Source organism: Octopus bimaculoides, chromosome 16, assembly GCF_046866305.1.
Source record: "Octopus bimaculoides isolate indiv1 chromosome 16, ASM4686630v1, whole genome shotgun sequence".
Classification (NCBI taxonomy): Eukaryota; Metazoa; Mollusca; class Cephalopoda; order Octopoda; family Octopodidae; genus Octopus; species Octopus bimaculoides.
Genome location: NC_142943.1, coordinates 43,317,411 through 43,332,410, shown reverse-complemented (window position 1 = coordinate 43,332,410; position 15,000 = coordinate 43,317,411).

Here is a 15,000-nt window from a genome sequence, read left to right as displayed (position 1 = left end):
TCCTACCACCCATCTCTCCCCTCCCCCACCTCCTGCTCCGACTCCTACCTCTTTGTACCTCTCTTCATACTCCCACTTCTCTTCACCCCTACTCTTTCTCTCCTCTCTCTTACTCTCTCTCACTCTCTTCTCTCGTACTCCCCCCTCCCCCCTCTCCCGTACTCCCCCCTCTCTCACTCTTACTCTCTACACTCTTACTCTCCTACTCTCTACACTCTTACTCTCTTACTCTCTCACCCTTACTCTCTCACTCTCTTCCCCTCTCTCTCACTCTCTTTCTCTTCCTTTCTTCTTCCCCCCATACCCCTCTTCCCTCTCTCTCACTCTCTTTCTCTTCCTCTCTTTCTCTTCCTCTCTTTCTCCCCCCATACCCACCTTCCCCTCTTTCTCCCCCCATACCCACCTTCCCCCTCTCTCAATCCCCCTTCCCTCTCTTATACCCACCCTCTCTCCTCTCTTCCTCTCCCCTCCCATACCCATCTTCCCCCTCTCTTACATCCACCTTCCCCTTCTCCCTCCTCGTCAACACCCCCTCATAAGCTCATCCCACCACACCCCAACACACTCCTACTCTACCTTCCCACTCCACCCCATCCAATTCCTTACACCCTCCACCCACCCCTACCCACATACCCCACCCTACCCACATACCCCACCCTACCCACATACCCCTACCTCTACCCCACACTCCACCCATGCCTTCCCCACCTCCCAACACCCTCACATCACACCACACCGATACCCTTGCACCACACCACGCACACCACACCAATACCCTCGCATCACACCACGCACACACTACAACTGACCAACTACTTTCTTCCTTTCTCCCTTCCCCCATTTTCACACTACATACGTCAAGACTCACCAGCAGTCTACCTCCCACACACAGCCCCTCGTTCCCGATCACCGTTTGTTATCTCCCCCTTTCTTAGCTCTCCTGAAATAAGAATTTCTAACTTCCGGTCAGTCATTGTTATGATCGGCCATTATTATGATTGACCGTTGACTGAACACTATTCAATTTTTTTTCTCCGTGTTTTTCTCCTTGTCTCCGTATTCTTTCTGTTGAAGAGCGTAGCTCGAAACGTCAAAGACTTTCCGTATTCCCGAGCGTCATACTAATATATACTTTTGTTATTTACACCACCTGTCCTCGTCTGTTGTTATTTTTTGTATATTCTCCCATATATATATATATATATATATATATATATATATATGCTGGAAATTTACTGGCTTTAAGGGGATCATTAGAGGCCTGGTTGGTGGTACCATCTTCCTTGTTTTTTTACGGGCTAACAAAAACTGAAGGACTGTTGCATTAGGCGTGTGAATCTGAGAGAGAAATATGTTGAATAAAATCATAATTTACTGATGATCCTCCTGTGTTTTCATTTACTCTAAAACCAGAAATTTTCCCCCATGTGTGTGTGTGTGTGTGTTTGTTTATGTGTGTGTGTGTGTGTGTGTGTGTATGCGTGTGTGTGTGTGTGTGTATGTGTGTGTGTATGTGTGCGTGTGTGTTCTTCCGTCTACTAAATTCACTCACAAGGTTTTGATCAGCCCGAGATTAAAGTAGAAAAAGTTTGTCCAAGATACCACGCAGTGGGACTGAACCTGGAACCATGTGGTGAAGTAAACTTCTTACCACACACCAATGTATGATTTGTAGGATTTTGGAAACTATTTCTAGCCGATCGACCGATTACTGACGTCAGTCGTCACCAGGTGTCGCTGTCAACTTGTTGTCATGCCTATAAACCTGTTTCATACGCTGACAAATCATCACCTCTCAGATGGCCATTCTTTAGTTGTCTCTTAAAACCTTTAGCTATCCAGCAGACACACTGACGTCACTACTGTGTAATTATTGTTTGTGTGTTTTTCTTTTATTTCTTCTTCTTTATTCCTTATTATTTCTTCTCTATTCAGCCCCAATGAATTTTATGTGACTTTATATTCTTGGTTTTATATTCTTAAATGCCTTGAATCAATCGTAATCTCGGGCATTTCACTTCTATAACTTAAACAGACCAACTGCGTACGATAACCAATTGTTGCTAAATTTTATTGCTAAACGTTTCTGTGTGTGCGTGCGCGTGTAGTTTCTGTGCCGTAATTATTTAGTGTAAATGTTCTGAAGTTGCTGGCAAGTCTCGGCTTGTGGAATGCCGTCCACGTTTCTCTTCTGTTATAAAACATCTGTGATAAAATGAAAGAATGGGAGAACAAGCAGATAAAGGTGAGGTAAAGTGTTAGAGTTTCTCATAGAAACTGCGAGAGGAAGACAGAATGATGGCAGATAAGGAGAGGTAGATAATGGAGAAGAGAAGAAGGAGAAGACGGAAGATAGTGAGAAACAAACAATGTGAGAGTGGGCGATAATTAAAAGGAGATGGGGAGAGAGTGAGAGGTATAAGGCAGCAGTAAAAGACAGACTTTACGAGAGTGAAAGACGAAAGTGAGAAAGGAAGAGGTAGAGAAAGTGAGAAAATGAGAGAGAACGGGAAGTAGGGTGAGGTAGAGAACGGGGGGAAGAAAGAAATAATGAGGTGGATCGATTGCTGAGGAAAGAAGAGAGAAACATGGTTAGAAAATTACTTTTTTTAAATGTCTTCCCTCTACAATTTGGTTATTTTTATAGACCGCAAGATTGATTCATTGCTGTGAAGAATTATTTTCAAGACCAATTCTCCGTTATTATTTGCAGAATATTCCTGAATATTGGCGAATTACTTTAGAAGAAAGGTTTTGGTGTTAGCCTACATTCTGTTGGCAGTGAAAATGATATATAATTAAGGTGTTGGTAATATTTAGAGACGAACGACACAATATTGTCTAATAGAAATGGTTTCCGTGTTGAGAAAACTTCAGACACATTGACGAAAACTGAACAGAAAATCACAGAGCTCTTCTGTTTACTTTAGAGACGAAGATAAATATTAGAGAAATAAAGCAGGGAAGATACGCGCTCTCGCTAACTGTTCATATTATTGTCATTTTCATCTAACGTTGACATATTTCTCTCTCCGTGTATATTAATTTATCTCAGTACGTGTCAATAATGGTGAATTGTGCTTGTTACTACGCCAGGTTTATAGCTTGTAGTCTGCATCTTCAATGCGGGTTCGATTCACACAACCCAATTGCCTCCATTAATTTACCTCCATTGCCTCCATTAATTTACTTGTATTTAGTCAGCGCACATTTCTTTTTCTTTTGGCTCCTCTTTCATCCTATCCTCCAACCTTTCTCCTAGCACACATTTCTTCCCATCCTAGCAGACAGTGGTATGGAACTGCTGCTAGAGGCTTCTAGCCAGCCTTTTCCAAGAGGAGAAGACTCATTGGCTTATGTGTAACCCACCACGTCGGCCTCTAGTGCTGTAGATGCTGAGAAATAGGAAACGTCGCATGTCTTTGGTCCTCTCCCCTGCTCCCAGAAGTCTGATGTTGTCGATTACTCTGCAATTGTAGCCACCTGTTTTTGTGTTATCAGTATTGTTCTCTTCTTTTGGACAAAAGGCCCTCATGTGGCTCTCTGTTATGTACCTGCTTGGTTGGCTTCGAGTCATCAAAATCAAATTCTCGTCTTATAACAATCAGTGTTACCAATAAATATTTCCGTCAAGGAGTCCAAACCTCAGACTAGCATACACCATAGTTTACTATCACAAGACTTCAAATGGTAATGACCGACACCTCACAATAGTTTACATCACTCAACAGATACTACTTGATATCACTCGCTAACATTTAGTTTACATCACTCACTAGCTATTCGTTTACATCAGTCATCAACTACTACTTTACATCATACCCCAGCTGCTAGTTGATATCACCTGCCAGCTGCTAGATTGCATCATTCATTAGCCGGCTAGTTTATATCACTTACTGACAGCTAGCTAGTTAATATTATTCACCAGCTGCAAGTTTATCTCATTCAACAACTACTATATTAAACAGATTCCCAAATATTTACTAATATGTATTGTCAGGAACTTGTGACCCAGCAAACATTGGAGATGTTCTCAGTAGCAATTGCTAGACTTCAATTGCGAGGAAAATGAGAGTTGAAAGTCTTTTATAAACTAGTAATAATCTTTATAAAATTATTTTACTATCCTTGATGCTTTTCTTTTTACATACATACATGCATACATATATATATGAACAATGTTTTCGAGGGGTTACCAGTCGGCGGATCAGTCTCATCAGGAAGGAGATTATAAACAACAGAGTAAGGGTTATTGTGAAGAAAATAATGTCATATGTTACGGAAGCTACTCTGATCTCTGGATTTGGAGCAGTTGATAATGTATTCATTACTAGAATTCCATTAATACCTACTAATTTACCAGTACAATTTAAAAGCGTACAGTTTCCAATTAGACTAAATCTTGCAATGTTCATCAACAAATCAGAAGGACAGACATTATCAATAACTTGTTTGCGATTAAAGGAGCCTAGCTTCTCTAATTTGAACAATTGAATGCTGGATGCTCATGCGCTGGAAGTTCAAAAAGTCTTTTCATTTATACACTACTGGGAAAACTCATAATGTATATAAAGAAGAGTTATCATAACTTGCTTTTAGGTATTTTCTATTTCAAGTATATTATTGTTGTTGATCTCACAGAATTGTTATGCCAGTAATATTAGAACCCCTAATAATAATTATTAAGGAAAATCTCATACATCAATGTTTTGAATGAAATTTCATTATCTTTAACCCAGGCAACGGCGGGTACTTCTGCTAGTATATATTCCGTTAGACTTTTATTCTTTTATTTGTTTCAGTTATTTGACTGCGGCCATGCTAGAGCACCACCTTTGGTCGAACAAATAGACCCCAGGACTTATTTTTTGTAAGCCTGGTCCCTTTTGCCGAACCGCTAAGTTGCGGGGGCATAAACACGCCCGTTTACATCGGTTGTCAAGCAATGTTGAAGGGACAAACACAGACACAAACACAAATATATACATATACTATATATGTATATATATATATATATATATATATATATATATATATATATATATATATATATATATATATATATACGACGGGCTTCTTTCAGTTTCTGTCTACCAAATCCACTCACAAGGCTTTAGTCGGCCCGAGACTACAGTAGAAGACAAGGTGCCACGCAGTGAGACTGGACCCGGAACCATGTGTTTGGGAAGCAAGCTTTTTGCCACACGTGTGCCTATATATATGTAGATGTGTATACACACGCATATATATATACACATATATACTTTATTGAAAAGCAGCAGAAATATCACAAGAACTTTTACTCAGAGTTTTACTCTACCTCTGGTAACCGAGTACTATTTTTTCCACTTTGTTTCGCATTTATATGCTTACTCCGTTATATATATATATATATATATATATGTGTGTGTGTGTGTGTGTGTGTGTGTGTGTGTGTGTGTGTGTACATATATATATATATATATCGGGGGTTGGGGTGCGCATACATATTCATAAATTGCGGGCACTATTTTCGCAGAGCCTTGGTTCAGCTGCACTCTTTGCTCCATGGGAGTCCGGATATTACAATCAACTACGTGAAGAGATCTTTTTTTTTCTGTTGGGGCCCTAAGCACATACATATTTGATTTAATGCTTAATCCAGTCCTAAATGTAGATGTAATTATTGATAAATGCAAAACTTATTCGGCAATAGTTACAGGAATGTAAAATATAAGAATTTTAGTATAATCAAGAGAAAAACGCCAAACAGATTCTGTAAATTACACAAAATAAGTATCTTTAAATATTTGATAGAAAAAAGAATAACAAAAACAAAACAGGAAACAAATAAATTTTTCGTTCGCTTTCGTATTTGACAAGTTTTAACTTGCTGTGTGTGTAAGTGTGTGTGTGTGTGTGTGTGTGTCCGTCTGCCTGCCTGTCTGTCTGCCAGTCTGTATGTATATATATATTCATGCATGTATGCATATATGATTTTATATATGTGTGTATATTAATATATGTGTTTGTATATATATATATATATATATATATATATATATATATATATATATATATATATGTCTATGTATGTATATATATACATATATATATATATATATATATATACATATATATATATATATATATATATATATACATATATATATATATATATATATATATATATATATATATATATATATATATATATATATATATATATATGTCTATGTATGTATATATATACATATATATATATATACATATATATATATATATATATATATATATATATATGTGTGTGTGTGTGTGTGTGTGTGTGTGTGTGTGTGTGTGTGTGTATAAATACATGTATCTATGTCAATATCTGTCCGTGTGAGTATATGTTAGTGTGTGTGTACGCGCGCGCGCGTATTTTCTGAAGAAACGCATCCACAAACACGATGTTTCTAATGAACATTCGTGAAGTGTCTGCTTATAATATAATGTGCCCAGGCTTACACAAACGTACTCATTCAGAAACACACACGCTCAGACATACAAACACATACATGCACGCGTATGCAAACACACATTGGCACACAACAGCAGCCATCAGGATAATTTGAAAGACATATGATATTTTCGTCGAGATGACGGTATATATTATAAATTTCTACAATTCCAATCTTAAATTTTTTCCACTCAATCATTTTCATCATGCAGATGTGTGTTTGTGCTTGCGTGTATGTGTTTATGAGTATGTGTCTATGTATTTATGTGTATGTGTCTTGTGTTTATATGTTTGTTGTAAGTACATGGATTTTTGTGCATGTTTGTGTGTATGTGTTTATGCGCTTGTGAATATATTTGTGTGTATGTTTTTTTGTGTCCATGTGTTTTTATGTGTGTGCGTTTGTGAGTATGTGCATTTGTGTGTATATTTCTGTTCATGTTTGTGTGTATGCATGTATGCATTTATGAGTTTATGCTTGTATGTGTGTTTTTTGTATGTGTGTATGTATTTGTGTGTATGTGGGTGAAAGGATAAGAATTCTGGAAGGCGTTTGGCCCTCAAAGGTCAATTTTCTCCATCCATCTCTGTAAATAAATTATTAAAGAATTCGATTTATCTGTTTCATATTTTTTAAGTGTTTGTATAATTTTACGTTTCTTTTATTATTTAAAAATAATTCCATGAGTTATTTATCAAAACATGGTTATAAACAAAATGAAAGTTAATGTTTATAATTGAGATAAACAGCAAGTCAACGTACTGCAAAAGGTATCACTGAGATTATATAGAATATCATTTTCGTGTTCTATTTTTATTTGTCCTTGAGTGATATTCTTTTCAGTTTTTAAACGAGGTACCGACACAGCGTGATTGTGATTAAATTTGCAGTGTCCTAGCATTGTCATAGTCGAGAGGCTGGAACAGGCAAAGTATTTTAAGAGGAAACCAGAGAAATACAAACATATATACGTTTAATAAAGAGACCCTGTAGTTTAGTCAATCACAGGAGTTGCTTAACCAACCACAGTATTCTAAGCAGCCGGGGTGACTGTTCGAAACCTCGGTCCAAATATTCTTTATGCTTTTAATATACTCCTATGTACTATCACTACAACCCCCTAGCAGTAAATACTGATGCTTTCATAGGAACCGAAACTAGTCGATCTGATCTCACCTCCTTTGACATGGTGATCACACGACAGCTCTGTTTAAGTACAGGATATATCTTCATTGGGAGGCTAAATATGCCTATTTGGCTGTGATCTCTGTTTATAAATTTATCTCACTCGCTAGAAAATATTTATTACCCACGCAGTGAGGTAGTTAATCTGGTACTTATTGAGACAGCTGCATTAATTAAAACCTGTAGCTTTGGATTCATTTGTTTCACTTTTCCCAGGAAAAGTTGTTTGTTAATTGCGATACGGTATTTTCTTTATACATTTTTTTCATTACTACTATCATTGTAATTGGTGTAGATGGGCTTGTTGCGGTTAGGGCTATTGTTGATACTAGACTTGTTAAGGTAGTTGTGTACAATCAGTTTCTGTGGTAGATAGGTGGATATCAGGGCAATCATGTCCATACAGACTCCACATATCATTTAAGAGGCTCGGCAGTTACCAACAAACTAAAAATCTAGATCATCCACCCCCAGTATCCTTGCTGTGAGCTACATGTCAAATCTTGCGATGTACTAAGAAATCTGCCTATGGGCAAGTATGTAGCACATCATTTCATCTTGCATTTTTGCTTTCTCTCCAACTTCCAAGAGCAGGCACACAATTTTATATGCTTTTCCCCATCAAGCAGTACGTTTCGTAGCATAAATCGTTTAAGGCTTCATATTTCTGTTTCTTTCTGAGCACATAGATCCTGGCTCTGCCGTGACGCTGCGGAATTTTGTCTTCTACTTTGAATATTCTTTGATAAATTCTATCCATATCTGGAATGATACTGCTGTTGCACACTCAGGCGTCCTAACTTGTATCCAAAAGTGGGCCACGCGACTGACTAGCATAGATTACTCACAAACATACTCAAACGTCCGACCCACATATATACTGTCTCCTTTCTTTTCCTTTTCTGTCCTTGCTGTAATGCCTTCTGCTCATATCCATACACAAGCATCCCAGTCGTACGCATCGCTCCACTCGCCATCATCCTTGTTGTACCCAACAGCCCACCCGGTCCTACGTTAAACTCTACATCCAGTCCTTTCATTCCAGAACTTTGTCCCTCCTGAATTCTCTCCTTGTAGTAACCTTTCCAACAGATATTGACTTACAAAGGTTTGAGAGGAGCATTTACAACATCTATCTTGGCAGAGTATGCGAAGATCATAGGCTATTCCACTTCCTCTGGTCCAATAAGAAATGGAAAAAGATTCGTTAAATAAACTACCAGCCAAGAACAACAGATGTGTGGAATTGTGGGGGTGTTTAGTGAGATGCTTTTCGCAATACGTTCCAATTCTCACCTCCGTGTAGCCCCATCAATAGGAGGTTTGTTGCAAAAAGCTGGCATCGAGTTCAATGGTAGAAAAAGTAAACAAACAGATTTTGTAGTATCTCGGGTGGATCATTATGCCAATAATAAATACACGCACAGCTTATAATTCGCTTCTTTATTCTTATTAGTGAATCGGTTAATTATTTAATCAATCGACTAATCAAGTGTTTAAACAATCGATCGGCTACTCTGTCAGCTAGTTTTGTCAGTGATTTCGTCGCCATTCGAGTCATCACCAATGACTTTCCCTTTTTACTCCAGGTCTCCTTCAGCAAACGAAATGCAGAAACAAAACCAGAAATATATTCCCTACAAAACTGCAATGACCTCAAAAAACTACTGTTCTGTTTTTTGTTTTTTTTTAGTCTTATTCCTCCGGAGGGCACGGCAGAGTTATCAGAAAATTTTATTACATTTTAAGGCGCCGGATTGGCAAAACCGCTTGTATGTTAGGACAATGTGTGGTGTTAAGTTACTACTTCATACAGTCTGAGTTCAAATCCAACTGAAATTAATTAGCTTATCCTCCAGTCTCATAAATAAATTAAGATAGACGTAGGTATGGGTTGTGGCAAGATGTTTCTCAACCACATGATTCCTGGTTCAGTCACACTGCGTGGAATCTTCTACTATAGTCTTGTGCCAACCCAAGACTTGTGAGTGGAGTTATGTATATATATATATATGTGAGTAAAAATAAATACAAGAAAAGGGTTTTGTATGATTGTGCATAGAGGAATATATTATTTTATTTAAAAGAGTTCCAACTCTGTCTGTTTTTTATGTTTTATTTATATTCTTGTAAAATTAATGTGGGATATAGAATATGGAATATATAATATATAATATAAAAATGGATGGTACAATCAAATGAAGTATTGAATGCCTTATTGAATATATGAAATATGTCTTATTGAATATATGAAATATTGAGTGTTCGATATAAAGGATTAAATATACAAAGGCGAATACGTATTTTCAATACCTTGTTGTATTTCATCATGGCCGGTGTCTGACAGACTGTAATTATATGTGTATATATATTGGCTTTGCGTCTATGTTTGTCTCCCTCTACCACTTGACAACCGGTGTTGGTGTTCTTACGTCTCCGTAATTTGTCGGTTCGGCAAAAGAGATCTATAGAATAAGGACCAAGCTTAAGAAAAAGTAGTGGGCTGGATTCATTCGACTGAAAGTTCTTAAAGGTGGTGTTCCAGCATGGCCGCAGTCTAATTACTGAAACGTGTAAAAAAATAACAGATAAAGGGTACCAATCGAATAACAGCTCAACATTATCGACTTACCCCACTCCATACCCCTAAGTAATCATCATGGTAATCACCATATCTCATTAAAGTGTCACCGTATCATAGAGAATAGATGGGTACCATATTAAAAAAATATATGAACCCTTTTAATATAGTACATGTTTATAGGAAAACCTGCTGTCTCTTTCAAATCATCCACGAGGGAAACTCGATTTGCTGAAAATAGCTGCCAAAACGACCTTAGATTACAAAGTCACCGCATTTTTTAAAGGAAGAAGGATACAGTACTTCTTCATACCACTTTAAAACGGATGTCGTTGCGAATGGAAGATCTTTCATCTTAAATCAACTCGATCAGAGTGTTGTCCTTAGGCTAAAAAACAACAACTACTACTACTACTACTACTACTACTACTACTACTACTACTACTACTACCACCAACACCACCACCACCACTACCACTACTACTACTTGTACTGCTGCCCCTACTACTACTACTACTACTACTGGTACAATCCCTCTTTGAGTCGGTTATTAAATCACGACGGATGTGCACGGAACGTAACATTGGAACGCATAATTGGATAGAAATATTATTAGCGATTCGATGCAGACCTGTTTATATTGAAAACTAAATGATATAATCACAAGATATATATATATATATATATATATATATATATATATATATATATACATACACACACACACACACACACACACACACACATTTATATATACAGATAGATAGATAAATAGATAGATATATAAACTTATGATTATATATTTATTATGTGTATACATACATGCGTATTGGCATTTATATATATATAAATATTTGTGTTTGTATTAGCTTGTGTGTATATGTATAAGTGCGTGTGTGTATGTGTATAAGTGCATGTGTGGGAGTGTGTGTATGTATGTGTGTGTGCCAGTTTGTGTTTGCGTGTGCGTGTGCGTGTGTGACGCACGCGTAGGTTTAGAGTGTGAGAAGTTAGGAGCAGTAAAAACATTTAATGAATTTTTATGTTCCTAGAGAAATAGCGTCGTTTAATTAGCAACAAGATTTCGTTGGAAATTTTCCTGAACTTTACACACTCACACACACACACACACACACACACACACACACACACACACATACAGATATATACGTATATATGTACATATATATACGTATATATATATATATATATATATATATATATATATATATGTGTGTGTGTGTGTGTGTGTGTGTGCGTATAACTATAGAACTATATAGCTATGTAACTATATATAAATGTACATGAATTTATGAATATATGAATATATAACTGAATAACGATATGAATATATTCAGTTCGATCTAAATTAGATGATGATCGTATTTTAAAGCAAGTGATGAAACGACTGAAATCACAGCAATTACTGGAGTAAAAACATGTAATTAGGTGGTGTAAATAAGACATTCGGTGTAAATAAACTATTTGATGAAAAGATATTTGTTGAGATAGCGATCAACCAGTAAGAAAAATGTATTATTCTTTGAAGCGTTTAGTTGTCTTGTGAAGAACCGCTGGTTCGTAACACATTTGAGAGATATACCGCTATATTCTGCTGGTGACCAGCCATACTGGGGCACTGACTTTGAGCGTTGTAGTCGATTATATTGGTCCCTGCTCTTATTTCAGTCTGGTACTTGTTTTGATTGGTCTCTGTTAAATGGATTACCATTTCATGCAATCTGAAATGTTTGCTTGTGTCTTTATGCACCCGTATGTGTGTGTGTGTTTAGTCACCTGTATCATACTGAATGTAAATACATCTTTGGAAGGCAAATTTGCCTTGGTATTCGTGCGGAAATAACATCTGTTATGGACGTGCTGTGATTAAAAATGCAATACATATTGGAGAGACACGAAAATCGCCCCAGAAGCGGCTAGCGAAAACGCCAGGTGTATTTCTGCACCCACTACACCTTGTCAGTGGCTTGTACTCTCAGTCAGTCATATGCTTAGATTAGATGTGTAGCCTTCGATATATATAAGAACCTGTGGATGTTTATTCACTGATATTGCGAATAGTCTCCCTGCTGAATAAAAAGTCCGTTTTATGTTATAGAAGCAGTATTAAATACAAAGAAATAATGGAAGATAAAAATAGCTATTTGTTATGATGTGGATCCTCGTTCACTTGTATGTTACTGTCGGTATTTTAATACTCTTGTCACAACTACTATGTTGTGGCAGTATTCCGCGTCTTATCATTTTTGACTCGTCTTGCGTGCTGTCGCTGATAGCTCCGCAAGACAACGACTTTGAAACGTTTACCTTGATGATAACTCGAACTCGCATATCACACGTAACTGACTCTGACTCCAGCTGAGAGCTCGTACAACAACTCTACTTCTAATGACGTCCTACAACGACTGACTGCCGGACTTTATAGTGGCTAATCATACCACTTTGTCACGTGGAGAGGGGAATACCATTTTCACTACATCTCTCCATTTATTTTTCTTTGGTAAGCGTGTAATTTTGTTTTACTTTATTCACCCCACCTTTTTTAGCGATTTTTAAAAACTTAATATTTTATTCTTTTTGGCGTCTATTTGTAGGAACTCTGTGTTCTTTTTTCTTTGACTTTTACGCGTGGGTTCAACCACCTGTAATGGTGTTGGTAACTGGAATGTGTCATACAGCCATTCCATAGGTTTTTCTGATCTGTTTGGTTCATTTTCTATGCATCACTTCTTCAATTTGTTTCTGTGTCTTTATTCAATACCTTTTCTGATTTTAATTCCGTACTTCATTTTTCCTATGTACTTTGTAATTTTGCCTTTCTCCTGTTTTCCGTTTTTATACAAACTCATGTACACCTTATCACCAATTTTGAAAAATTTGGGATTGTCTTTCCTGGTACTTTTTCTTTCCTCGCCAGGTGACAGTTTATCAAAATCTGATTTCATCTTCCTCGCGAACATCAGCTTTGCTGTTGAGCTTCCTGCCGGTGTATTGGGATTCGATGTCACCCTGTAAACCCTTAGGAATTGCTGCAGAGCGACTTCGTCTGTGACTGCCTTGTTTGCTTTTCTCAAAGTTCTTTTAAAAATGTCCACAAAACGCTTTGCCTGTCCATTTGATCTGGGATGATAAGGTGCTATGGTTTTATGTTCTACTGTGAACATTTCACAAAATTTTCTAAGTTTACTGGACACAAATTGTGTTCCATTACCAGATACAATCATGTCTGGGATGCCAAATCTTGCGAACAATTCGTGCAAAAAAATTACTATCGTTTCGGAGGTTGATCATTTGCACTTAACAATTTCTGGCCATTTTATAAAACTGTCAACTACTACTAAATAGTAATAGCCATATAACGGATCCTCAAAATCGATACGTAGTCTTGACAATGGACTTTTTACTTCTGGTCAAGGTTCCGATTTTTGAGTGGGCAGTTTTGCTGCCAGATCACACACTCTGCAGCCTTTTACTACGTTTTCAACTGCCTTGTCCATCTTTGGCCAATACACATAACTGCGCATAAGCGCTTTCATCCTTGCGATCCTCGGATGTCTAGTATGGAATTCTTTCAACATTCTTTTTTCTAGAGTCTCAAGTATCACTACCCTTTGGCCATACATTAGTATACTGTCGCATGTTGAATATATGTTTACCTGTTGCTGTTTTTGCTTACCGAACCTATTTTTGTTTTCTTTAGCTGACCACAGAGACTCTTTTTATGTTTCATTAATGAACTTGTCTTTTGACGCGTGTCGCTTTATCTCCTCCAGAGTTATTGGCAATTCTCGTACAATGTTCCACATGATGTGTTTAATTTCTCCTTCGGCTCTTAGGGCTGCTATTACTGTGTCCTCGAATGGTTTGCAATTCCTGGGTATTAACCAGGATAGGCCGTCAGAATGTCCTAGCTTTTTCGAAGGTAAATTTTCCATTGCTTAGTCGTAGTTTAGTGGTATGGTGCTCCATCGCTGCAACCTGTTTGCTTGTATGTGCTGTGATTCCTTTCTTAGGTTCATAAATCGTCAGCAACGGTTGATGGTCTGTTTGTAGTTTAAACCGTCTGCCATGTATAAACCTGTGGAAATTTTTATGCCAAATACAATCGCCAATGCCTCTTTTTCAATTTGCGTGTACTAATTGCCATTTGGCTGCCATCTTCACATTTGTGTAGGAGTACAGCACCTACCCTGTACTGGTTAGCATCTGTTGGCAGTATCGTTTCCAACTTCGGATCGAAGTGCGTAAGCGACACCCCTGAAGTTAACATGCATTTTAGTTCTTAAATGCCTTCTGGTATTTTTCTGACCAAAACCATTTGGCATCCTTTTTTAACAGTTCGTTTAGTAGAGCTAATCATACCACTTCAGTGGCTGATCATACCACCTTGTCACGTGGGAAGGGGAGTACCATTTTCACTACAACACTATACTGTCGGTGGTCAGTTGTTACTCAGGTTTTTATAGACTGGTATCCATCTGTGACTTAGTCACTGGTATTTCACTGTATCTGTTGATGGTCAGTTGTTGCTCAGTTCTTACAGAGTGTGGTGTCCGTCTATGACCTAGCAACTCATACTTTTCTTGTATTTCTGGGAAGGCTGACTCAACGGCGGGGAAACCATAAGCACCAATCGTTCCATGTGAAGTACGAAGTATATTGAACCAGAGTATTGTCCATTATATTATCCGGAGGGCTGGACGATATACGTTAAACGAACGCTCCACTCTGCAT